The sequence below is a fragment of the Monodelphis domestica genome, chromosome 7, assembly GCF_027887165.1.
Source record: "Monodelphis domestica isolate mMonDom1 chromosome 7, mMonDom1.pri, whole genome shotgun sequence".
Lineage (NCBI taxonomy): Eukaryota > Metazoa > Chordata > Mammalia > Didelphimorphia > Didelphidae > Monodelphis > Monodelphis domestica.
Window position 1 is genome coordinate 27081685 of NC_077233.1, and position 27378 is coordinate 27109062.

General features: G+C 35.0%; 1 long non-coding RNA gene across 1 annotated transcript in view; it reads left to right on the forward strand.

Moving 5' to 3' along the window:
- The window catches only part of LOC103100969 (uncharacterized), a 161018-nt gene extending 134019 nt beyond the window's left edge, over positions 1–26999 (forward strand). Inside the window, exon 6 of the long non-coding RNA XR_001623785.2 lies at positions 25040–26999. This is a non-coding gene — a long non-coding RNA (uncharacterized LOC103100969). The remainder of the gene's footprint in view (positions 1–25039) is intronic.
- Positions 27000–27378: the final 379 nt, after the last annotated feature.

Below are 27378 nucleotides of genomic sequence, written 5' to 3' on the forward strand. Positions count from 1 at the left end.
CTCCCTTCCTCCTTTACTTACCCCTTCCTGGAACTGGCAAACAATTTGATCTGGGTTTTATATATATATGTATTTTATGCAAAACAAATTTCCATATTGTTCATTTGTGTAAGTGAATAATCATATAGAACCAAACTAAAATCCAAATAAACAAGTGAAAATTTTATGCTTTCATCTGCATTCCTGCACCAGGTGGATAGCTCTCTTTGTCAGAAGTTCCTCATATTTGTCCTGGATCATTGTATTGCTGAGAGTAGCTATCACAGTTAATCATTCTACAATGTTTCTGTTACTGTGCACAATGTTTCCCTGGTTCTGCTCATTTCACTCTGCATCCGTTCATATAGGTCTTTCCATTTCTTTCAGAAAATCATTAGGATGAAATGTTTTCAATGAACTTGCATTTATTATCAAATAATATCCCAGTTGATTATTATTGTTTAAGCCTCATCATGAGATCATAGAATCAGAACTCAAAAGGACTTAAGAGACTAATTAATGTGACTGTTTCTTTTTCCAGAAAAGGAAACAGACTTAGTGAAGGTTAAATGACTTGCTCATAATCATACTAGGAAATATAAGAAATGGGATTTGAACTCAAGTTTTCCTGAGTTCAACCCTGGAACTCTATCCTCAACCTCTACCTATTGGGAGCTAAAGAACATTTTACAAAAGAATCAGGCCAATAAGTGCTTAAAGCAGTAGGCATTTGGTATGTTTTACTCAGAATGGTTTAAAAAGACAACTATGAGTAGGAACAACACAACCAAGGAAACACTTCCCCAAAGCAAACCCAGTGAGTTTGGATGCCTCAAAACCAGGACCAGCAAGTGTGCCTGATGATTCAGACAAGGGCCATGAGTTTGATAGGGAGGGTGAGAATTTCTTGTTCCAGCACATGCGATTGATTTTCCATCTCAGATGTCACAGGCAGAGATACCAGGAACTGGAAGGCAAGGCTCTGACTGCATAGGCATGGGCCATGGAAATTTCCAACAAGGAAATTTCAAGTGTAGAAAATTGCAGAAAACATCAAGGGAGTGGTATTAGGAAAAGGGAGGACCCTGTTCAGAGCTGAGGTAGGATGCTACAAGAGAGGCTAGACTTGCCCAGAACATTTTTTAGGTTTTTTTTTATCAATAACATATAATATCTGTATTTGGAAACATCTGGAATAATGATCATGCACACCAGCCATTTGAATATAACTCCATCTCTTCCCTTAGGCACCTGCCTGCTCACCATTATTTTATGGGTTGCTAGCTCTATTAGGGAATCAGATCTTGGCTGGCAACTTGAAAATCTCACAAAAGGGCATGGGTGGTCCAGAGTTATGATAACTACCTATCTTAAATTATAAGGAATTAAAAGTGCCAACTAACTGTTGCAGAGAGGGCAGATGGATCACTGTCCAGCCCTCTCTGATGTGGTCTGTTGCTTTCAGCAGGAACAAAGATTTGGGAAAATGAAATGTACCAAAGACAGGAAATGAGGGCAGTCATTTGAATGATATACTGTCAAAGTCCTGTGAAATATGTGGGGAGTTGGTGAAGCCAGGGGCATGCCCAGAGGCAGAGCCCCATCACAGCACATGCCTCTTTTTTATATTGTTGATGAGTCAGTGTTTAGAGAAATCAAAGATTGGGTGAGAAAAAGAAACCCTTTTTTCTTCCCCCCCCCTGCCCCCTGCCTCCCTTCCTCCCTCTCCCTCCCTTCTCCCCTCTCTCTCCTTTCCCCTTCAGGGAGCACATGACTCCCTGAACTGACCAAATTAGCCAGCTTTCAAACAGTCCAGTGGTCACCAATGGTTTTGAGTACTGAGAGCTAGCTGGCTTCTGAGACAAAAAGGTTTTGCCTCAAACATAATAGTAGGTGTATTATTAATGCCCAATGATTGAGAATTTAATAATAGTTACCTAGTGTGATGATATCCATGATAATGTTAATCACAATAGTATTTAACTAGCTACTTAAGATTAAGATTCAAGAGCTTCAGAAGTCATCAGAAACCATCTAGCTCAACCCCTTCACTTTATAGGTGAGGAAACAGGGTCACAGGGAGGTGAACTGACCTGCCACACAGGGAGTAACAAAGGTAGGATTTGAACCAAGCCTTTCTGACTCCATAGCCAATTTTTTCCCACTGTATCACAATATAGAATAGTCATATGTATATGTATTATAGGTTGCCAGAAATCTCAGAGCCATCCCCTCCATAACAACCCAGCCAAGTAGTCATCCAGGTGACACTTGAAAACCTCTAGGGATGGAAAATTCCCTGATCCACCTTTGAATACCTCGAATTGTAAGGAAGTTTTCCTTTAAACTGGATCTAATTCTGCAATTTCCACCTATTGCTTCCAGTTCTGCAATAAGACTTGGGGTCAAACAGAATAGGATGTAAGGGAAGGAAAGGACTGACAAGGATGGGGAATCTAAGTCTAAAGAATGCAAGGGTACTTGTGAGCCTGAAAAAAAAAAAGGATATTTTTCTTTCAATCTGCTAAGTGGAAGAGCCCAATATGATACAAGAGAAGGGAAGAAGATGGTACCAGAAACTGGAAAACTTGAAAGCTATGCTAAGATATTTGGACTTTACTTGTTTGGTGATAAAGAGCTTCAGAGGGTCTTAACCAAAAAATGACAAGAAAGAAGAAGATTCTTCTGCCAGTAGTATGGAGGGCAAAATAACGCCCATCATCTGATGGACTTGAAGGGGGAATAAATAAAGGCCAGGCGACACTTTATGCAATTATTACTCTAAGTGAGTGGTAATAAGAGACCACACAGCAAGGAGGTGGCAGTTAGGGTTGAAAATAAATAAGAGTATAAAGATAACCATGAAGGCCTAAACTATTATCAACAAAATAAGGTTCCAAGATAAGTCCAAGGGACAAATGACCAAAAAGCAAAACAAAACAAAACTGCTACCCATAGCCAAAGGAGCTATTGGAATCGGATTGCAGATCAGAAGGAAGGAAGGAAGGAAGCAAGCAAGCAAGCAAGCAAGGAAGGAAAGAAGCAAGCAAGGAAGGAAGCAAAGAACAAGGAAGAAGGGATGAAGAAGGAAGGAAAGGAGGAAGGAGACAGGGAGGAAGGAAGGAAGGAATGTGAAAAAATAGAGTAAGAAAGAAAAATAGAGGGGAGATAGGAGAAAAAAGGAGGAAGAAGGAAAGAAACAAGGGAAAAGAGGGGGTGTAATAAAAGAGGATATGTTTTTGTGTGTCAGAGAGACAGGGAGAGAGACAGAAAAATAGAAAGATGGGAGATGGAGAGGGGAGAAAGAGGCGATGGGGAAGAAGAAGATGGAGAGGTAAAGGGATAGAGGGAAGGGGTAGGAGGAAGAAGAAAAGAATTATGGTACAATGGAAAGAATGTTGGATTTGGAGTTAGAGGACCTGACAAGTTCTTTCCCTGATCAGGGCCTCCCTTTCCTCAACTATAAAATAATGGGTTGGATGAGATAATTTTAAAGCATATTGTAGTTCTAGATTTATGATCTTTAGATAGGGAAGCAAAAAAAAAAAAGAAGACACAGAAGGTAAAATTGCAAGAAAGGAAAGAAATTTTAAAAGTTTATATATATATATCATAGCTAATTTATTTAGCTGTCAAACATATGAAAAATAAAAATTATTATGGCATGTCTTTTGTATGGAAGCAGAGTTTTCTTTTAGACTCTGCTTATTTTCTCTGAAAATGAAAGAATGTTGGATTATTTTTCCATCTGAGGTATTGTCCTGTTGCTGGTCTTCAGTTAATGAGTTGTAAGAAGCAAGTTGATTATTAACTTGCTTAAGAAATTATGTCACTCCATTACTTCACCTTTTGTTAACTTTGTAGTTAGGCTTTGTGTTTAGAAGTAATTGGAACTCCAGTTATATGGACAACATTCATCCAAAAAGTATTGTCAGAGGAAACAGAACCAGGGCTTTTATTTTTCCATTTCTAACTTCCAGTCCAATTCATGGGTTTCATTTCCCCAAGAAAGAAGTTAGAAAAGGATATAAAAAATGACTATTTTGGGACAACTTCAGAAATGAAAGACAATGGAGAAAATGTTAAAAACTAAGTTTTTCCAGACCAGGAATTATGTGCAATTTGTGACTTTTCCCTAAGCTTTCTAAGGTCTGGTAGAGAGCTTAATTCATCTAAAGGGTGAATCTCTTGTCCTTTATGGGAATGTTAATGTCAAAGCGATTTTCTCCAGATGAGACAAAGGAAATAATAATCATTCATATTCATGAAGTATTTTTCATACATTTTCTCATTTGAACCTCACAAAAACCTGGTGAGATAATTATTATTTTTATTCCAGTTAATATAAGGGAGGAAAGTGAGGGTCCAAAGAGGTTGTTACTTGTCACAAATCTAATAAATGTTAGAGATGGGATATGAATCCAAGGCATCCTGTTTCAAACCCCAGTCTTCTATCTTCTTCTCCATTATCAGACTGACAGCTCTGGAGGTCCCAATCTGTAGATAAAACAATAATCTTTTCTCTGAATTATTTTTAAATAATTTTAATTATGTAAATAAATAATTTAAATAAATATTTTATTTTTTAAATTACATGCAAAAATAATTTCAAATATTCTTCCTCCCTCTTTTTGTCAATTATTGAGAAGGCAAGCAATTTGATATAGGTTATACACGTGAAGTCATAAAAAACTTATTTCCACATCAGTCATGTTGTATAGACACCCCCTCCAAAAAAGAAAAAGAAAAAGAAAGTGTTTTAGAAAGTATGCTTCAATCTGCATTAAGACTTCATCCATTCTTTCTCTGGATATGGATAATATTTTTCTTTGTAAGTCATTCAGAATTATCTTAGATCCTTACATTGCTTAGTATAGCCAAGGCACTCATAATTGGTCCTTGTATAATATTGCTGTCACTGTGTACACTGTTCGGGTTCTTTTCAGTTTACATTTCATGAGATCATGTAAGTTTTTCCAAGTTTTTATGAAATCCTCCTGCTCATCATTTCTTATAGCACAATAGTATTCTATCACAACCAAATACCATGACATGTTCATCCATCCTTCAACTGATGGGCCTCTCTTCAATTTCCAATTCTTTGCCACCACAAAAATACCTGTTATAAATATTTTGTATATACAAGTCCTTTCCTTTTTTATTTTTAATCTCTTTGGGATACACTTAGTAGTAGAATTTCTGGGTCAAAGGTACGCATAGTCTTATAATCCTCTTGGAATAGATCCAAATTGCTCTCCAGAATGGCTGGATCAGTTCACAGTCCCATTGGCAGTGTATTAGTATCTCAATTTTCCCATATCCCCTCTAACATTGGTTAGTTTCTTTTTCTGTCATATTATTCAATCAGGTAGATGTGAGGTGGTGTCTCAGAGTTGTTTTAATTTGCGTTTCTTTAGTCAGTAATGATTTGGAGCATTTTATATGACTATAGATAACTTTGATTTCATCTGAAAACTTTATATCCTTTGATTATTTGTCAATTTGGAAATGTCTTACATTCTTATAAATTTGACTAATTTATCTGTATATTTGAGAAATGTGATCTTTATTAGAGGAACTTGCTGTAAATTTCCCCCCCTTTCTACTTTCCTTTTAATCTTGTTTGCATTGGTTTTATTTGTACAAAACATTTTTGATTAAGTGTTGTCCATTTTACATCCTGTAATGCTTTCTCTCTCTTTTTTGGTCATATGTTCTTCCCTTATCCACAAATATGACAGACCATACTCTCTTCATTTGCCTTTGCTCTTACCCTTCATTTCTAAATTATGTGCCCATTTTGATATTATCTTGGTATATGGTGTGAGAAGTTGGTTTACACCTAGTTTCTGCCAAACAATATCAGGAGGTATTGTCAAATAATGAGCTCTGGTCCCAGAAAGTTGGATCTTTTAGTTTATTAAACAATAAATTATTATAGCCACTTATTACTCTGTATTACGTAACCAATCTTGATCCACCACTAAATTTCTCAATCATCAGCAGATTGATTTGCTGATTATTGCTTTGCAATATAATTTGATATCTGGTATGGTTTAACCACCTTCCTTCACCTTTTTTCCATTACTTTTCTTGTCCTTTAGATGAATATAGTTTTTTCAGATGAATTTTATTATTTTTCTTTCTTTAAATTCATAATTCTTCCCTTCCAATTTAGGCTGAACAAGGCCATAATTTAAGTGTTATCTTCAGGTCATCGAATGAGACATATTTAATGTTTACCTTATCTTTGGGGATTTTTGTGGTGTTCCATTTCACTACCTTGCCAATGGCAGAAAAATACTCCTTCTAGGACTGGCCTCTGGGAAATGACAGCAGATTCTCTCTTCCTTTTCTATACCTCAGAATTCTACACAGGACATCCAGAGAGAGCAAGATGTTTTTATTTACATTTTGATTTGTTTATGTCTCGGAATGGGTCCATTGTGTCTTCTATCACTAGCACCATGTCTCTGTTGACTATAGTGATGACTTCTCACCCACACCCTTAACTTGATGTCTTCTCCTGCCTTTCTGTAAGAGCCTGTGAGTTAGGGGAGGGATCCTTTTCAAACTACACTTAGCTTAGCCTGTGGCCCCCGTCAAGCTCCGAAGGAATGTCATGACAAGGTTCGTTCAATCAGTTGCTGATCTGTGAACTGGAGGAAGGGAAGTTCGATCCTAAAAACAAAACATTCAAACATCCTGAGGTGAGTTTTCAGAAGGCTGCTGGCAAAATAGATCTTCTAATGCTTACTGAGCTAAACAAACACAGGACTTTTCTATTCCGGAAACCCTGAAGCGAATGTCACTGGGGAGTTGTGTGCTTTCAGGGATGTTAGAGAGTCCTGGTGAGTGATGAAATGGAATTAGGAACCAAGTTCATATGAAAACAATATCTGGAATTTGCCATACCAGGACAATGAGGACTAAGTTTGACCTGTCTCCCATTCTCTGTGTTTTCTTTTTCTTATTCTGGTTTTGGTTACCATTTTAATATTTCATAAAATCATAGTTTTTAAGAGCTGGGAGGGGCCCTGGGCTCATCCAGTATTACTGTTTTATAGATGGGGAAACTGAGGCTCAAAGAAGGTAAGTGATTAAAATGAGGTCATACAGGTGGAAGATGTGGAATTTGAACCCATCGTCTATCCTATGTGATGATGGCTCTTCACTTTACACATAGTGAGACTGAGGCCTCGAGAGACAAAGGGGATTGTCCAGGGTCATTTAGGCGATGAATTGCAGAGCCAAGGTTTTTAGTCAGGTTGTCAGTCTCCAAATCCAGTTCTCTTCACACTTCACCATGCACTGCCAGTAGAGCATATCACAACAAGCTTTTGATAGGTTATGAACTCCAATGGGCAACCATTTGCTGGGAATCCACTCTTCATCCAATTCTTCCATTGCTTAAGAGTAAAGTCCACTATTCTTAATCTTCTCTCCTTCTAGCTGACCTTTCTTTCTTCCAAGTTGCAACTCTAGGAATCAGGGGATCTTTTCCATCTTTTTCATTGACATTTAATCAGTTATCATTTGTGCTTGTTTTTAATTAATGAAATCCTATTTCCCCCATCCTTGGAGAATGCCATCCAGACTCTTGACATTTATTTAGGGAGCTGTGTTTTGCAAAGTTTTGAGGCCTGGTTGTTTGAAGAGGACAATTATTCAAGCCCTTCTTCTAACTGAGGTGTTTCCTCACCTTTATAGGATTGGACTAAACTTGTCTCCCTGTATATGAATCATGTTTCCATCACACTGAAATTCCAATTCAGGTTTTGGCTTTAAACGATCAGCGCTCACCTGGGAAATGTAAAAAATAGACTCAAATACAGGACTACAATCCCCACAAGCCTTTGCTGCACTTCCCCAAAATGCTTTGTAATCTCACGGGAATTCTAAGGTGGGCCGAGATCGAGGAAGGATTTAAGCTGGTGGCAAAGGTTTTTGGGTTCTCTTTTGGACTTCCATTTTGGAGCAGATGCGTCTCTTGCGTGATGTGAGGTTATTTTGTCTAGGCCTCTGGCCTAGGCACATGTTTCTTACTTGTATATTCTTTCATCTTTAACCTTTAATAAACCTCTAAAACATATAATACTCCTTGCAGAGAGAAACTAATTTCTACCTGCCTCAGTCTCCCCATATTACTAAATTTTAATCTTTACAGTTATGATAGAGTACTTTAAAGCCATGATATTTTTCTGTTCCGTCTCAAAATATGACAAACATCTTCTCAACAAATACTTCTTTACCAGAAGGTTATTTTGTTCCTGCCTCTATGTACTGCACCTAAACCCCCCCAACTATTATCATTATCATCGTAATGTCTGGCAATTATTACAAGAGAATTTGTTCTGTCTAGATTAGTCTTGTGGATGAAGATCCCCATGAAAGAAGTGGCTAAACCATTTGTTATGGTTTCTTTTGCTAAAAAATTTCACTCAAATAGTTCAATTCTCTGCTCCATGATAAATATATGGGGGATGTGATTGGGGATGTAGACTCTAGGTGATCACCCTAGTGCAAATATCAATAATATGGAAATAGAGCTTGATCAATGACACTTGTAAAACCTGGTGGAATTGTGTGTCGGCTATGGGAGGGGAGGGAAAGAACATGAATCTTGTAACCATGGAAAAATATTCTAAAATCAACTAATTAAGTAAAGCTTTAAAAAAAAAAAAGTAGGATTTGACCGCCCTCCCCCCCCCAATGAATAAATAAATAAATAAATAAATAAATATCCATACCATTCTGATGGGGAGTAGATTGACCTTGGTAGTTGTTGGGCATGGCTTGTGATGGTTATTGATTGATTACTCATGCACTCATTTATAGACAAGAAATATATATAATTTGTTGATGTAGTTTAAGTACATTAGAATTTTAGAAGATCTTGTATGGGAGGGAGAAAGAGAATGGAAAGAAGTAGGGGGAAAAACAGGTCCTTTGGCCCAGGGAGACGTTTGGCCTAAATTTATCAACCCTCAGATGGATCATAGATTTAGAACCAGAAAGGATGGACCTCCAAAGTCAGTTCGTTCAGACCCCTAATTTTACAGATGAAAAATCGAGGCTGAGAGAGGGGGAGTAACTTGCTCGAGGCCACATGGGTCGTAACAGATAGGATTTGAACTTGGAACTCATGGCATCTAATTTCCAATCCAGGGATCTTATCACTCTTCCATCTTGCTTCATCAAGGAACATTTCTAACAACAGAGATGGCAGCAGGAGCTGTTGAAAAAGAGATCTCCTTCAGTATGTTGGCCTAGAAGTCCTAATGACTGTAGATGAATATGTGTGTGTGTGTGCGCTCACATATCCACAGCTGGAATGTGAACTCGTTGAGAGCAGAGACCATATTTTTTAACTTTCTTTGTATCTTAAATTAATATCAACTCCCACTTCATATCCATTCTAAACATAATGCCTAGAACACAATCTCATTAATTAATTAAATATATAATAAATAATAAAGCAAAAATTAACCAACTAATTAATTAAATGACTAATAAATAAAAATGATTAATAAATAAATAATAAATTAATACATTAATAAATAAAATTAATAAACAATAAAAATCAATAAATAAATAATTAAAATATCATGCCTTACATAAAACATAACGATATTCACACATACATGAAGACACGCACACATATATTCAATTAAGTTCCACAAATGTTTACTAAGTGTTCCTCCATGCCAGGTACCATGTTAGGTGCTAGAGACAGAAAGATGAACACATCAACAGCTCTTGCCTTCAAGAAGTTTACATTTTGAAGGAGGAAAACAACTGACATGTAGAAAATCCCCCCACCACTTCTCCCATAGCTGGAGCACAATGGAAATGTGAATTTCAAAAAAATAAAATGGGATTTGTTGAACAAATGGCTTATTTTTAATTAACTCAGGCTGGATCCTAGTTGTTACCACTTTCCTTTCTAAATTCTTTTAAGCTTATTGTTAAATGATCTCTTCTTAAATGTTGCTAGCCTATATAGCTAGTTGTTGTTATCCAACTTTTCCATACTTTGAAAATTGGGATGCTGCATATTTCCAGTTTGCTGTATCTCTATTTCCTCCCAAGTTTTATATTTCAAGATCCCAAATGAATCCGAGAGACAGAGACAGACAGACAGACAGACAGACAGACACACACACACACACACACACACAGAGAACACCCTAGGGTGATCAGATTTTAGAAACATATGTTCAGTAAATAGAAGGCCACATAACTGAGGACAAATCAAATAAACATGACATAAATTTGTGCAACACTTCAAGCTACTCTCAGATTTAGATAATCAACTATTGCTAGAATTTAAGGCTTTAGATCCCATCTTATTCACTCTTGCTAGATTATAGCAGTTGCATAAATTCAATAGCAGAAATATTTAATCAAGGCATTAAAAACATAAATGACAAAGAAAAGATCATATAATAAAACACATTCTTCGGCTATACACAAAATGTACAATCTTCTACAACTTATAGGAAATTATAACCAAATCCCCCTTTAATTCCTCTGATTTTCCACGATGGCAAATGGGAGTTTGAGAGAATGGGGGAAACATGAACACTTTGGGATTCACAGGCTCAGCTGTAAGTATTTAGGGTAAGATGTTGTGCCTCTTGGAATTTCTTTCCAAGGTCTTCCCTTGCTTCGGGAATCATCATAATTGAATTGCAGCTCTGTTCCAAGGGGTGCTCTTCTTTCTCCAAACTCACCCAAAGCTCCTCATCATTCCTTTCCTCTGCGTCATCATTTTCCTCTCTACTTTTGCTCTTTTCCGTGCTATCCTCATGCAGTTAGTGAACCTCTTCTAAAAATCCTTAATTCATATAGGTCAGCTCACCATCTCCTACTAGGGATACCACCATTCTTTGGGCTCATCATTCAGCCTTCTGGGAAATGTGATGAAAGACAACGAGGTGACACAGTGGTGAGTTCACAAGATTTGAAGTCAGAAAAAAAGATCTGAGTTCAAATGTGGCCTCAGACAATTTCTGGCAAAGTCACAACTTCTATTTGTCTCAGTTTCCTCATTTGTACAATGAAGATAATGATAGCACCTACCTCCCAGGGAGAGTTTTGTTTGAGAATTCAATGAGACACTATTTGTAAAAGTGCTTTGAAAATCTTAAAGTATTATAGAAACATCAACTATCATAATCCTCCTCCTCCTCCTCTTCCTCCTCTTCTTCCACATTTCCTTCATCACCCACATCCTCCTTTCCATTGTTGTTGTTTAATTCAACGAAATGTATATAGTTTAGTGTCTACAAGACCAAAGCACAGAATGAGTAGAGGCTTTGCAAAAATACTAATGTCATTAAAAAAAAAAAACTTTTCAAAGCTCATTTTAGAGCAAGAAGTGAATAGACTCAGTGCTTGGGGAAGATGGTGTAAAATAAATAATTTGTATCCTTCCATTATCCTTCCATTCAACAAATTTGGGAAATTAGATTGTAGTTTTTATAGATCTGAACCAAGTATAGTGATGTCCTCCTGAGGCTTTGGGAGGATTGGGCGTCCTTGACTGAATCAACTTTCTGGAATTGTTTCAAATAGTGAATGTAACAGATAAGGAAACCAAAGGCAAATGAGGTAGGACTTGCTTTCCTCTGGTCCAGTCATATTAAAATTGTGGTTCAAAAAATTTACCAAATATCTACATTTGGTAAAAATACACAAAAAGGGACTTCTTTAAAAATTGAATTAACAATCTATTATTATTTTGGGGGGAGAACAGCAATGGTTGGGGTAGTGCTGGAGGTGGAGTAGGCAGACAGTAATTTTTTTCATTAAATCTGAAGACATGGGGTGGGGTTAATTTTTCTCAGGTATCCAAATCTTCAGAGAACTTAATGAAATTGAGTTTCTTGTGGTGGTTCACTAGAAACTGAAGTCTATGGACAACAAGAACTTTAGATAGGTTTGCCATGTGTAGAATCACTGTAATCTATTCAGAGATAGGCTGGGGAGTAAACAAGTTAAGCAACTTCCTAAATTACAACACATTGGGTGGAGGGGCATAGTTAGGGGGCACCTCTTAATATTAGTTTTCATAAATGCTTTTAATAGAAAACCAGCTTGATATAATAGTTAGACCATCAATTTGAATTCTTCCTCAAACATTTATTAGCTGAATGACCCTGGGAAAATCATTTAATCTCTCTGAGACTCAATTTCCCTATCTATAAAAGCAGTAATATGATAGGATAGATATTGCAGGTATGTTGTAAATAAGAGATCATGCATGTAAAATGTTTTGGAAGACACTAAGAGCAATATAAAGGCGAGCAATTACTAATGAAAAAAATGCCACTCTTCATGGCATGCAAGTATTTTTGCATCAATACACACTTGAATTATATTTAACCTTATTTAATTAAATTCAATAAGCATTCATTGTTCAACATGACACTCTTTGTAGAAAAGACACTAGATTGGAGGTCAGGAAGACCTGAGTTCAAATCCTACTAGAAAAATTTGCTCAATGTGTGACCCGAGAAAAATGTTAATCTCTCTGTGCCATGGTGTTCTCATCTTTAAAATGATATTTATCCACCTCCAAAGAGCTTTCCTATTTTAAATCTATATGTGCTATAAGTCTATATGTTACCAACAGGTGGTGTTCTGAATTGGTTATATCAGGTCTTATTTTTTTCTTCTTCTTTTCTTTTGTTCTAGCCATTTATGATGTTGAAATAAATAAATATACATATTTTTGGAGGAAAGAAGGCAAAGAAAGCAAAGAGGTATAGAAGGACAAGGTAGTGATTTAAAAGGTTAGTGGGTGACAAAATGACTAAAAATGCTAGGAATGAAAAGATTTTGAGTAGAAATCACAAGAAGGAAAAAAATTAATTCACCACGATAAAAGCCCAAGAAATTAAGCTAGACTTTACATAAGATAGAAGAAATGACTCAGGACAGAAATGAGGCAGGTAAAAATTCCCATTCTGATCAGTAATATGATTAGAGTCCATAATCTTCATAGGAAGTCTCAGTCTAAAAAACAAAAGCAAAAAAGTTTGAACATTAATGGACTAAATGCACCTGTAGAAATAAAATGTGTTATAGAATAGATAAAAATATAAGCTTCACAAACCTATTATCTACAGGAAACACAATCACAGTTTGAAAATGAGAGGTTGGGATGAAATTGTGGTATATCAGCAGACTAAAAAAAATCAGTGATTATTTCAGGAAAAGTTAGTTCTAAATAAATGTATCAATGTAAAAGCATTTAATAAGTGTGAAGTAGTGTGCTTTTGCTCTGTCAATAAAAATAAAAAAGCAGGATAGTTCCTGCTTTCAAGAACACATCTCTTACTAGGAGAAAATGACACTGAGAGAAGAAATCAGCTGTAAAGCAGATGGAAATATGCATTGGAACTTTAGAGCACAGCAGCAAATCAGATGTCAATGCATCTTCTTTAATGGTATTTCTATTTTTAAAATTATTATCTGTTTCTGATGTTGAATCGTGGCAAAGCACAGCATTTTGGTGGTAAAAACTTTCTTTTCTGAGACTTCAGAGCAGTGACTGCTCAGTAGTAAGAGATCTACAGACTTTCGAATGGATTTGCCAACCAAGTCTCTACAAAATTTTCTTCCCCAGGTAATGACTGGAAACTGAGTTAGTGACGTTAGAGGTGTTACTATTTCTTCCCTATTCATGGCATTTTCTCGTTGGTTGCTGCTGAGTAGGATTGTGGGCGCTTTTCCTCAGACATCACTCTTCTCTATGATGACTAATGAGGCTTCGCTGGAAGGATGAGCGATCTGGGGCACTGTACTATTACCAGGGCTCTGGGGCTCATAGTCCTTGGTTGTATCCACTAGTGTCTGGGCAGACGTTATTGTCAAGATAGCAGGGTGGTTTAACCTACTTTGTAAATCTCACTTCCTATCTCTTCCTCAGGTCACCTTATTATTTCAGCTAAACTAACTTACCTGCCTCTTTAATGATAAAGCATTAAAAGAATGATCACAGACTATAAGATGACAGATTCAAAATAGAAAGGGACCTCAGAGGCCTGTTAGGGGACTTATTGGATAGAGTGCAGGGCCTAGAGTTCAAATCCATTCTTAGATACTTCCTAGTTGCGTGACTGTGAAAGTCACTTAACTCTATATTCTTTACTTTTCTGGCTTAGACGGAAATGACAAACCACCCCAATATCTTTCCCAAGAAACATCCATGGGCAGTATTGGCTTGCGATGATCCATGGGGTCACAAAGAGCCAAATGGGACTAAATGACTGAATAATAACAACAAAATCTTACCAACCTCTTTAATGACAAAGAAAGATTGTAGACTTTAAGATCACAGATTTGAGCTAGCTAGGCCTTCAGAGATCATCTATTTAATTTAGGATGAGGAAATAGTTTCAAATGTTTAATTACTTGAACAAAATCTGATTGGAAATTGTCATTATTAAAGAAATCAGGCATCATATATGTGTATATATAATATACATGTTATGTTATACATATGTATTTAATTTGAGGCAACTCAATGTTTAAGGAAAAATGAACTTTATTATAAAATAGTTCAAAAGAATTAATATACTCAGAGAATATGCCAAAAAAATATGAATAAAAAAGTTATAGAATTGAATAGTATGATGAAAAATAGATTGGAAAGACATAGAGAATGAAATGACATTCTAAACCAATTTACTTCTTATTCAAATCTATTTGGACACATACAAAAATTTATCAAAGTCTAGCACACAAATAACTTACAGTTGCAGAAAATGAGATTATATGTGACTTTTCAAAACCATCATGCCATTTGAATGATAAATATAATAAGATATAGACCTGAATTTAAACAAAAAAAAATTGCTTAGTAATTATTTGGGTAAAAGACAATATCAAAATAAATAATTATATAAAAATGACATTATATAATGATATCCTCAAACTTATTAGATGCTATTAAAGCAGTCCTCAGAAGTATTTTCCCTCTTGAATTCTCGCATTAGCAAAAGAGTTAGTTTACATTAAAAAAATTAACGCAACCAAAATAAAGGAAGATCTGACTAAGTTCAAGGGAGAAATCAACAGAATCAAAAGTGATGAAAAATATGTAAAGATGAATTTTTAAGAAAATCAGAATAATTGATAAAGTGTTACCTAACTGAACAAAATTTTTAAAAGATATAGGAAAACTTAACAAAATACAAAAATGAGAAGAATAAATCACAGATACTGAAGAAATTAAGAAACTCATTAGAGAACATTGCTCATAATTACATGTAAAACAAAACTGAGAATATAAAAGAAAGGGAACAATAATTACAAACAAAGACCACTTTCTGAATATTTCAATGTCATGCCTTCAATTCTCTAGTTTCTACCTCTCTTTGGAAGGGGAGGTCCCATTCCTATATCCTTGAACTCTACTTGGTTGACATTTTGCTTTTTCTTCCTCGGTCTTTAGCCTATCAACTACTGCCTTCACTGTCCATTTTCAAGTAATGTCTTCCATTCTAATTCTAGATTTGAGAATAATAGTCAGTTAACATTACCTTTCCTTGTAAATAATGCATCAGTCAACTGCCCTACTATACTAAATACCCTTCTATCTGATTTATTAGTCCTAAATATTTTTCCCTAGCCACCACTCTACTATATTTATTGTATTCCTCTATTAAAATGTAAGCTCCTAGAAGATAGAGGTTGTCTTGATTGTTTATGTTTGTATTTCTTGTGCTTTATACAGGGTTTAGCATATCAAAATGCTTTAAAATGTCTTTTAAAAAACTCATTCATGTAGTTCTTATAAAAGTATGAAGCATTTCAATGGATAAGATAATAGTGCATCTAAATAAAGCAATTCTAGAAAAAATTAAATTAATGAAATCTTTGTTTCAAACAATATTAAGGAACTATTTTGTTAAAGCAAAACACGGGAACAAATAGTAGCAATATATGTGTATATATATGCACATATATATCACAAAGACAGCATTATGCTGTCTTTTTTTAAATAAGAAAACTGTGTTAGAAAAATAGATTCAAGACAATATTATTAATTATTTTCAATGCCAAAATTAATATAATGGGCTTCCAGGTAAAAATGGTGGCAGAATAGACCCCGGACTCTTCCTCTCCTCACCAACTACCAATATAGACTACCTCAAAAAGCCAAAAAAACCCAAATTCATATGAATGAAGGGACTCCACAGTAGGGTGCAGCATTGAAGGTACATGGGATTTGGGCATTTCCACTCTATAAGGGGGTGAAATAGCTTCCACCAAAATGCAAACTGATCAACCCGCCCCCACCCCACCTATGGAGCAAGAGTCAGCACGAGTTTCTAACTCTAACTCTAACCCTAAATCAGCAAGCAAGCGAGGGGCACCTCTAGATCCTTGGCAGCTGATTAAGACCACCAGGGACTTGCCCCTGAGAGCAGCTAGATCTGAGACCCCAGCTGGCTGAAGAGAATGGACCTTGGGCACAGAGATAACCCAGAGAGGGGCAGCACATAGTAGAAGCTGTGGAGATGGGAGAGGTGGCCTCAGGCAAAAACCACTCTCTTTAACTCCATACACAGAGAGCCTGCCCTCCTCACTTAGACTCCTGACTAGAAAGGGAAGGAAAAACTGGCATAGTGATGGCAAACAATACCCAGAAAATACAACTTCCAACCATCAAGAAAATCAAGAAGGCTTTGAACTTGGATAATTTTTATGGAGAAAAAACCCAGACTACAGAGGAAATAGCAGAGGACAACAAACAATTAAATGCATCCAAACCTTCAAAAAACCCCAGAAATTGTCCACAAACTCTTGAAGAATTTAAATCTGAGATTTTGAGAAAAATGGAGGAGTTCTGGCAAGAAAAGTTGAAAATAGTTCAAAAAGAAAATAACAGTCTAAAAGATAGGAACACCCAATTGGAGAAAGTCCAGAAATCAAATGAAATGATAAATAAACTGGAGAACCCAATTAAACAGCTGGAAGCCATGAAAAGCAAGATAGACCAAATCTGAAAAACACAATTAAAATATTGGTAAAGTGCAGCAGTATATCAAACCAAAATTCATTTCAATGAAGAAAGATTTATATCAGAATGACAAAGCTACTTCAATATTAGGACCTTTAAGCAAGATAAAATATATTAGCAACAAAATAATAAAAATCATATGATTGTCGAATAGATATAGGAAAATATATTTGATAAAATATAACATGGCATCTTCCTTTGTGAAGAAAACAAAAAAAATATGAGAATGAACAGATTTTTCCTTAATACAATAAAAAAATTTGAACGCAAGATTCATTCACTTATCTAATGGAGGAAATTTAGATACTTTTGTATTCAGAATTCCAGTTAAGTAAATCTTTCCATTGTCACCATAATTTTAGTATACATGCTTGGAAATATTGGATATGACAATAACAAGAAGGAATAAATACTTGTAAAGATGAAGTTAAAATCTACAAGTCTTCCCAGGTTTCTCTGAAACCCATTCCTTTTACTATTTCTTTTGATGTAAGAGTATTCCATTACATTCCAATAATATTATTCATTCAGCTATTGCCAAATACCAAGGCTCTACTTAGTTCCTTGCCATTACCAAAACAACCAACCAAATAACCTATACATATTTTTGTATATAGAGATCTTTCTACCTCTTTATTCAAACTCTTTGGGCTAGAGTTCACCTAGTCAAAAAGAATGCCCAATTTAGTGACTTTTAATGATATAGTTCTAGATCACTTTTCAAAATGGCTGTACCTGTTCATGGCTCCACCAACAATTCATTAATGTGCCTTTCCCATAGCACCTCTGAGATTTGTCATTTTCCTTTTTTGTCATATTTGCCAATATGATGAATGTGAGGTATGATCTCAGAGTTTCTTTGATTTACATTTCTCTAATTATTAGTTATTTCAGGCTTTCTCCCATTCCTATTTTCTTATTGATAACCTGGATTTTTTCTTTTGAGAACTGAATATTCATTAATACCCTTTGATCATTTTTCTATTAGGGAATGGTTCTTCTAATGAATTTGAATTTGTTCCTTAAATCTTGGAAATGAGGTCTTTTTTTTTTCAGAGAATCTAGAAAAGATCTCCCCAGAATTATTTGTTTCCCTTCTAATTTCAATGACATTGGTATTATTTGTGCAAAAACTTTTAAATTTTGTTTAATCAAATGACCAAGTTATTCTTTTGTGAACTATTTTTTCTCTTGCTTAGTCATGAACTCTTCTATAAAAAGTTCTGAAAGATAATTTCTTTCTTGAATCCCTAATTTTCTTATAATGCGACTTTTTAATTTCTAGTCCTGGAACAATTGAGAAGCTCTTGTTATGTAGTATGAGATGCTGTTTTATACCAAATTTTTCATTGCTATTTTCTAATTTTCCTAGCATTTTTTGTTGAATAGTTATTCTTTATCCTATTTGCTTGGATTTTAGGATTTATTGAAGATCATTCTATTATGTATATTTATACATGTTATGTATTGAATCTGTTCCACTAATTAATCTATTTTTAAACATTACCCAATAGCCTCTTTCCCACTTATAAGTCCAATTGCCTATTAAAGAGAATATAAACAGGCAATTAACAAACAAAACAAACAAAGCAAAACAAAACAAAAACACACTTGCAAATATAAATAATCACATTTAAAATGTTTGGAAATCCCCAATATTTAGAGAAAATACAAATTAAGACATCCTTGAGATTTCATAGAACTTTGAATTTCCAGAGAAAACTAACATAGCCATTGTAAAATAGATAGTTATGAATTGATCCAAATCTTTTGTTTAGTGATATGGAATTGTGCAATAAGAGACAAAATCATCTAAATTCTTTTGAAAGAGTGGGCCCAGTACTAGAATATCACAAGGAAGATAGGACAATGATGAATTCATATTGTAAGCATATTAAAGAAGGTAAAAGAAAAAACTGGGCATTCAAGGAAAATGTGTTTACTATAATGTTTAGTCAATATATTTATGGTGGAGTTAATAGCAAACAATGGAAATTATAAAAACATTATAGATATTTTAGAAATGTTTTTATTTACCAGTTCTGGAGGTGGGAGATTGTTCTCATAGTATAAATTTATTTTTCATATTTTTTTCTTATAGTCTAGTTCATATATTTGAATATCTTTGCTTGCAAAAAGAAGTTAAAATAATTTTTTTAAATGTTGAATTTAAAAAACAAATAAACAGCCTCTTTGGACCTTGCAAACCCCTCAAGTTCTATCTTCCTTTTTCTTTACATTCTTAAATTTATAGCAAGACAGTTGTTCAGGAGGGCAGAGGTCACCAAATTGGACATACAAATAAAAAAAAAGTTGAAAGTGAACAAATTAAAAATCCCCAGGTGAAAACTAAATTAGAGATCCTGAAAATTAAGGGACAAATTAATAAAATCAAAAGTGAAAGAACCATTGAATTAATAAATAACACTACAAGCTGATATTTTGAAAAAAGAAACCAAGTAAAAAAGACAAAGTACTGGTTAATCTAATAAAAAAAAGGAAAGAAGAAAACCAAATTAACAGTATCAAAGATGAAAAGAGAGACCTCACCTTTAATGAAGAGGAAATTAAGGCAATCATTAAAAGCTATTTTGCCCAATTATATGACAACAAATATGGCAATCTAGGTGATATGGATGAATATTTACAAAAATATAAATTGCCTGGATTAACAGAAGTAGAATACTCAAATAATCCTGTATCAGAAAAAGAAGTTAAACAAGCCATCAAAGAGCTCCCTTAGAAAAAATCCCAGGGTCTGATGGATTCACAAGTGAATTCTATCAAACATTCAAAGAACAGTTAATCCCAATAGTATACAATCTAGTTGACATAATAAGCAAAAAAGGAGTTCTACCAAATTCCTTTTATGACACAAATATGGTACTGATTCCAAAGCCAGGCAGAACATAGATGCAAAAATATTAAATAGGATACTAGCAAAAAGACTCCAGCAAGTGATCAGGAGGATTATTCATTATGACCAGGTGGGATTTATACCAGGAATGCAATGATGGTTTAACAACAAGAAAACCATTCACATAATTGACCATATCAACAAGCAAACCAACAAAAATCACATGATTATCTCAATAGATGCAGAAAAAGTCTTTGAAAAAAATACAACACCCATTCCTACTGAAAACACTGGAAGGTATAGGAAAAGAAGAGCCTTTACTAAAAATAATAAACAGTATCTATCTAAAACCATCAGCAAACATCATCTGCAATGGGGATAAACTAGAAGCTTTCCCAATAAGATCAGGAGTGAAACAAGGATGTCCATTATCACCCTTATTATTTAACATTGTACTAGAAACATTAGGAGTAACAATTAGAGAAGAAAAGGAAATTGAAGGAATTAAAATAGGCAATGAGGGGACCAAGCTATCACTCTTTGTGGATGATATGTTGGTCTACTTAAAGAATCCTAGAGAATCAGCTAAAAATCTAGTTGAAATAATCAACAACTTTAGCAAAGTTGCAGGATACAAAATAAGCCCACATAAGTCATCAGCATTTCTATATATCTCCATCCCAGTTCAGCAGCAAGAATTAGAAAGAGAAATTCCATTTAAAATCACCCTAGACAATATAAAATACTTGGGAATCTATCTGCTGAGACAAACACAGGAACTATATGAATACAACTACAAAACACTCCACGTAATTAAAACTAGATCTAAACAATTGGAAAAACATTAATTGCTCATAGGTAGGATGAGCTAACATAAAAAAAATGACCATCCTACCCAAACTTATTTACTTATTTAGTGCCATATCCATCAAACTACCAAGAAACTTTTTAATGAATTGGAAGAAAAAAAACATAACAAAGTTCATTTGGAAGAACAAAAGATCAAGGATATCCAGGGAAATAATGAAAAAAATACAAAGGAAGGTGGCTCTGCATTCCCAGATCTCAAACTATACTATAAAGCAGTGGACCTCAAAACAATATGGTACTGGCTAAGAGACAGAAAGGAGGATCAGTGGAATAGACTTGGGGCAAGTGACCTCAGCAAGATTGTCTATGTTAAACCCAAAGATCCCAGCTTTGGGGGCAAAAATCCACTATTTGACAAAAACTGCTGGGAAAATTGGAAGACAGTATAGAAAAGATTGGGTTTGGATCAACATCTAACACCCTAAACTCAGAATGGGTGAATGGCTTTAATATAAAGAAGGAAACTATAAGCAAATTAGGTGAACACAGAATAGTATACTTGCCAGATCTTTGGGAAAGGAAAGATTTTAAGACCAAGCAAGAGTTAGAAAAAATCACAAAATGCAAAATAAATAATTTTGATTACATTAAATTTAAAAGTTTTTGTGCAAACAAAACCAATGCAACCAAAATAGGAAGGGAAGCAACAAATTGGGAAAAATCTTCATAACAAAAACCTCTGACAAAAGTTTAATTACTCAAATTTACAAAGAGCTAAATCAACTGTACAAAAAATCAAGCCATTCTCCAGTTGAAAAATGGGCAAGGGACATGAATAGGCACTTTTCATAATAAGGAAAAAGACATGTACAAGAATATTCTTAGCTGCGCTTTGTGGTGGTAAAAAATTGGAAATAAGGGGATGCCCTTCAATTGGGGAATGGCTGAACAAATTATGGTATATGTTGGTGATGGGATACTATTGTGCCCAAAGGAATAATGAACTGGAGGAATTCCATGGGGACTGGAACAACCTTCAGGAATTGATACAGAGTGAGAGCAGCAGAACCAGAACATTGTACACAGAGACTGATACACTGTGGTACAATCGAATGTAATGGACTTCTCCATTAGTGGCAGTGCAATGACCGAGAACAATTCAGAGGGACTTATGAGAAAGAACACTATCCATATTCAGAGGAAAACTGTGAAAGTAGAAACACAGAAGAAAAGCAACTGCTTGATTACATGGGTCAAGGGGGATATGACTGGGGATATGTAGGCTCTAGTGCAAACATCAACAACATGGAAATAGGTTTTGATCAATGACATGTAAAATCCAGTGGAGTTGCATGTTGTCTATGGGAGGGGTTAGGGGAAGGGGAGGGAAAGAACATGAATCATGTAACGAAGGAATAATATTCTAAATTGACTAATTAAATAAAATTTTCAAAAAAAAAGACAGTTTTGCACTTCATGCCTCTAGTTCTTTACAATTCATTTCATGATATTAATGTGTTAATCATAGCCTTCATCTTGATGCTCTCTTCCTTTGACTTTATAATGTTGCCTGCTCATCTCTGATGGTTTATTTCTTGTCTCATAATATGACATTTATTTTTCTTGCCTCCTATCACAGCTCTTGTCTCATCTCTTATTTTTTCTCTATGTACTCTCTTTTTTGTCACTACTCTTTGGTTATTCCCATGACTTCTATTTTTACCTTTATTCCCATAGCATTCAACCTTTATCTCCTGTTCTTAATTTTTACTTGAGCTTTGGATCTTTTTTTTTTTTAATGTTGATAGGGATGTAGATCATTGTTCGAGTCCTGATCTGCCACTAACTCATCCAAGGAAATTTCATTTATCTCATTTAATAAATATTATTTATTGACTTGCTTTCTTTCTCTGATTCATTCTTCCTTTAAATATATATATGTGTGTGTGTGTGTGTGTGTGTATATATATATATATATATATAATATGCATTCCTTATTACTATTTCTATATAATAGACAGTTTGGGAGTAGTAGTCAGGAAACTTGCTTCAAAGTCATGTTATACATGTGCTCAAGTCCCATTTCTGATGCATATTGGCCTATGAAACCCTGGGTAAGATATTTACCATTCAGTGTTCCAGTCAACTCATTGAAAATATATGTTTCAAAGCAAATGTCGATTCTGCATCTTTGCCAATATAAAGGAATTTCTCTATTGTGAGCTCCCTACATCATGAAATCACAGGTCTCCTTTTTTCCTTCCTTCCTTCCTTCCTTCCTTCCTTCCTTCCTTCCTTCCTTCCTTCCTTCCTTCCTTCCTTCCTTCCTTCCTTCCTTCCTTCCTTCCTTCCTTCCTTCCTTCCTTCCTTCCTTCCTTCCTTCCTTCCCTTCCTTCCTTCCTTCCTTCCTTCCTTCCTCCCTCCCTCCCTCCCTCCCTCCTTCCCTCTCTCTCTCTCTTCTCTCTCTCTCTCTCTCTCTCTCTCTCTCTCCTCTCTCTCTCTCTCTCTCTCTTTCTTTATTTTCTTCTCTTTCTTTCTCTCATTTTTGTACATATGTTAGACAGGATTAAATAAATCTGGGTTTAAGTGGAATAGAGCATTAAAAGGACAAAGTATGGCTCATCCGTCTTTTTAAGTCACTCCTAGCACTAAGCACCATGCCCTGTACATGACTATAGGTCAACAAAGATTTGTTTGTTGTGTAAAGACAGTACAGAGAGAACTTCTCACCCACACCAACAAGATTTTAAGTGTGATTAACAGACACATGAGGATTAAGTGATAACCAAAGCCACATAGTTGGAGAGGGACAGATACCCAGAATTCACACCATGAGTCCTAACTTCTAATCTCTTGCACTTAGCCACTTGACATTCTTTTCTTTATCAGTCACCTTCTCTCAGCTAATTCTCTTTCCATGTTTAATATCTTGTCATGGATGACTCAATACTGTGATGCTATGAGAGGGAAGTTTTAGTATATCCCTTTGCAGCATTTATTTTTATTAGCAGGACAACAGAATCATTGAATTAGAAGTCAGAGCAATCTTTGATATTTTCTAGTCCAACACCTTTTTTTTTTTTACAGAGGAGCAGATTGAGGAACAGAAAAATTAAGTGTATCATCCTCACATAGATAGTAAAGGGCAGAATGGGATTTGAACCTATATCTTCTAGTTATACATTCCATGTTGTTCTTTCCATTATGGCATGCTGTCTCCCATGAGATACTATTGTTTCTTTTGAACTAACCCTTGTAAAGTCCATGGAACAATTCTGCTGGACAGCTGAGAAATACTAGAAGCGAGTTCCAATTATCAGCAGTCTGCACTTTTAAAAATGTGTGGCACTGATGTATTTTGCAGTCCCAGGAGTTCAGAATTAAAGCATATCCACTTTGATTGAATTTTTCAGACTCCAGATCCTTCCCTCCTGAGACCTACCCTCCCTTGAGTACAATGCCATTCCGGGACAGGTACCAAACCTATCGTTCTATTCAAGTATTCCAGGAGCATTGCTCAGAAAAGCCAGAAGCCCATTATTCTGGCTATTCTACACTTTCTCCATTTGACCTCTCTTTGTCGAAATGGAATAGACATCAGGCCAAGCGCATCTCTCCTGTCTTTGTCTGAGCTGCTTGGTATCATAGTAACAGTGTATGCCATACAGTTGCAAATATTTTGCAGATAGCTGTAATCTATGGATATAAATTCTCAGGACACAAAGTGACAGTCAGTAACAAGGAATCCAGTGAATGACATTTGATGGAGCAGAAAACTATGGCTCCTGCTGTGATGATATTAAATTCCTCAGTAGCCTCCTTTTCCCTCAAGAGTGTTCTGGGGGGACTCATTTCTGAAACAAGACTTACGAGATGATTTCAAAGTCATGGCAGCTTTGATAAAGGACCCAAAGTGAGGAGAACCAGTAAGAAGCAAACACATAACCAGATCCTATTGGGGAGAGGACAGCAGATTTGGAGGGACTCCCTTGCCAGATGTGAAGACCATTAGACACACTGCCTAAGTCCTTTCCAACACCAGCTATTCTGTCTTAGGACAGACACTCTTATGATCTGCCCACTTGTCTGTTCTAGTCTCTTGACACATTACCAAATGTAAGATATTCAGAACTTCCATATCATATAAAGCTACAGGACTTGGGCAAACCCTGGAAAGTCATTTCAACTCTACAGTTTTCCTCCCATATTTTTACACCCCTCCCTTACCAATATATTTTTAGGGAAATGTGATGCGGATTCATTTATATTTAACTTGTAAAATAGCTTTGTTTAAATTGATTCCATCTAATTGCCCTAAGTTTTTTCTTGACTTCAACTTTCTTCCTCTGACACAGGAAGTCATATTTTGTCAAGAACAGATGAACTTGAACCCAAAGAAGCTTGGATTCCACTGTAACCTCAGAAACCACAAAAATTGAAGAAATTTGGAAGTAAGTAAAAATTCGTGCGTCCCATCTATAGTGTATAATGTTTCAATATCTCATTGGAATCTGTGACTTTTTAGTGTCATCTCCATCTTAGCATCTTGATACACAGACACATGATGGAACTTGGGAACACCATCATTAGAAGACAGTTTTCTGAAAATTACTTTTTAATTTCTAATTTAACCCTTGAAAATAGCTGGCCAGATCCACAAAGATCTCCTCTGTGCTCAGTGCTCATTTAGAGGACAAAGGAAGTTAAGGGAATAGTATTAGGCTAAAAGATATTTGGATTATTAATTATAGTAGTCCTATTGTAATTTCTCCAGACTATGCATGCATTCATTCATTCATTCAATTACTCTTTATTTCATTGATTCATTCATAAGGAGTATTTAAAGTAGAGGCATAACTGAATGGCCAAAGCCCTCAGGATTTCTGGTGGCACCATTAGTAAATGTTTTTGGCACAGTTACATGCTCTATGTACCAAAGCATCAGCAAGGTAAGCCTGAGCAGGAAGAGTAAGAAAACATGGAAAGGATGAAGAATGGCTAGAGTGGCCCATCCTTCTGGGGTTGTAATTACCAGCCCTTTTTCTCCTCCTCCTCTGCCAGATAAGGAATCTCACACAAGAGTGTTCTGGCCATGTCTATGAAACCTTATGGCTCTTTTGGATATATGAATAGGAGATGCCTTGTTAAAGGAGAATGTTTAAGATTGGGCTTTGCTGAATTAGATTAAAAAAATAATTAAAGTATAAGTAGTATTTCATATTCTCTATATCTGTCAATTGCTAAAGATTAAATGCAAGGTGGAGATTTTATTCCCTAACTCCTTTCAGCTCACTTAGTAACAGGATATAATCACAGATGATGAAGTGGTACTATGCCAACAATGTGCTAACATATTGTTATCCCTTTACATTGTGTGAATACCTTTCTCTGATAAAATTTGAAGGGGCAAGACTATTGGATGGGTTGAAAATATTCCAGCCGCCTGGAGGTTTTACTATCAATGGAGTAAGGGATATTTGGATATAATATATATATAATTATATTATATATATATATATATATATATATATATATAAGGATATAAAAGATACCTTTAAAGTCAAAAGGTGAGATGTCTTCTTTGACATTATGCTTCTTTGTAATTGGGTAACATTCACTTTCAGTTAGTTTCAGACTATTATTCTTTCTCTTTGAACTGTTTCTGTCAATGCGTATATTTTTTTGTCTCACATCATTTCATGTACATTTTAAAGCATTTCTCTGTATTCATCTAACAATAATTTCAAAGAATAATGGAAAGATGGGTATCCTTGCTTTATTCCTGTATCTACTGGGAAATATTCTAGTGTATGATGCTTGATACCTTCAATTATAATAAAAAGAACCTTTCTATACCTGAATATATTTTGTAAAGTTTTTTAATAGCATAAGTGAGTATTGTATTTAATTAATTTTTTCTATATCTATCAAGATAAAATGTGATTTGGTATTTCTTGAAATTTTATATGATTTGCATTGTATTCCTATTGCTAGAACATCATCAATGAGATTTGTCTGAAGTTATCCATCTGTCCTTTGTCCTTCCATGGTTTAAGTATTAGGATTCTATTAGTCTCATCAATAGTCCCTTTCAAAGCAAGTTCTTTCTCAGTTTTTGACAGTGTAATATTGTTATTATCTATTCATTAAAAAATTGATAGAATTTTTCTTTGATTTTTTCCAGGAGTTTAATTTTTTCTTTCATAGTTTCTTTATAACTAATCCAATTTCCTTTTCTAAGATTGGGATCATTTAAGATTTCTTGATTGTCTTCTATTAGTTTGCTTATTTTCTTATTGAAGGTATTCTATTTCTTTTGCGGTACTAGTTTTGGTAGCATATATAGCTGTTCATAGTAAGTTGTGGTTTTTAAAAAATTAAAAAAAAATTTTTAAAATATATATATATATATATTTATTTCCTTGCAGGTATATAAACATTTTGACACTGTTCTCTTAATTTTCTTGTTTACCTTTTTTTGCTTCTCTTGAGTCTTATATTTGAACATAAAATATTCCATTCAGGTTTGGTCTTTTCATCAGGAATGCTTGGAAATCTTCTATTTTATTAAATGACCCCCTTTTCCACTGAAGGGATATACTATTTTATTGGATAGATGATTCTTAGTTGTAAACCTAGTTCCTTTGCTTTTCAGCATATAATATTCTAAGCCTTCTAAGCTGTCAATGTAGAA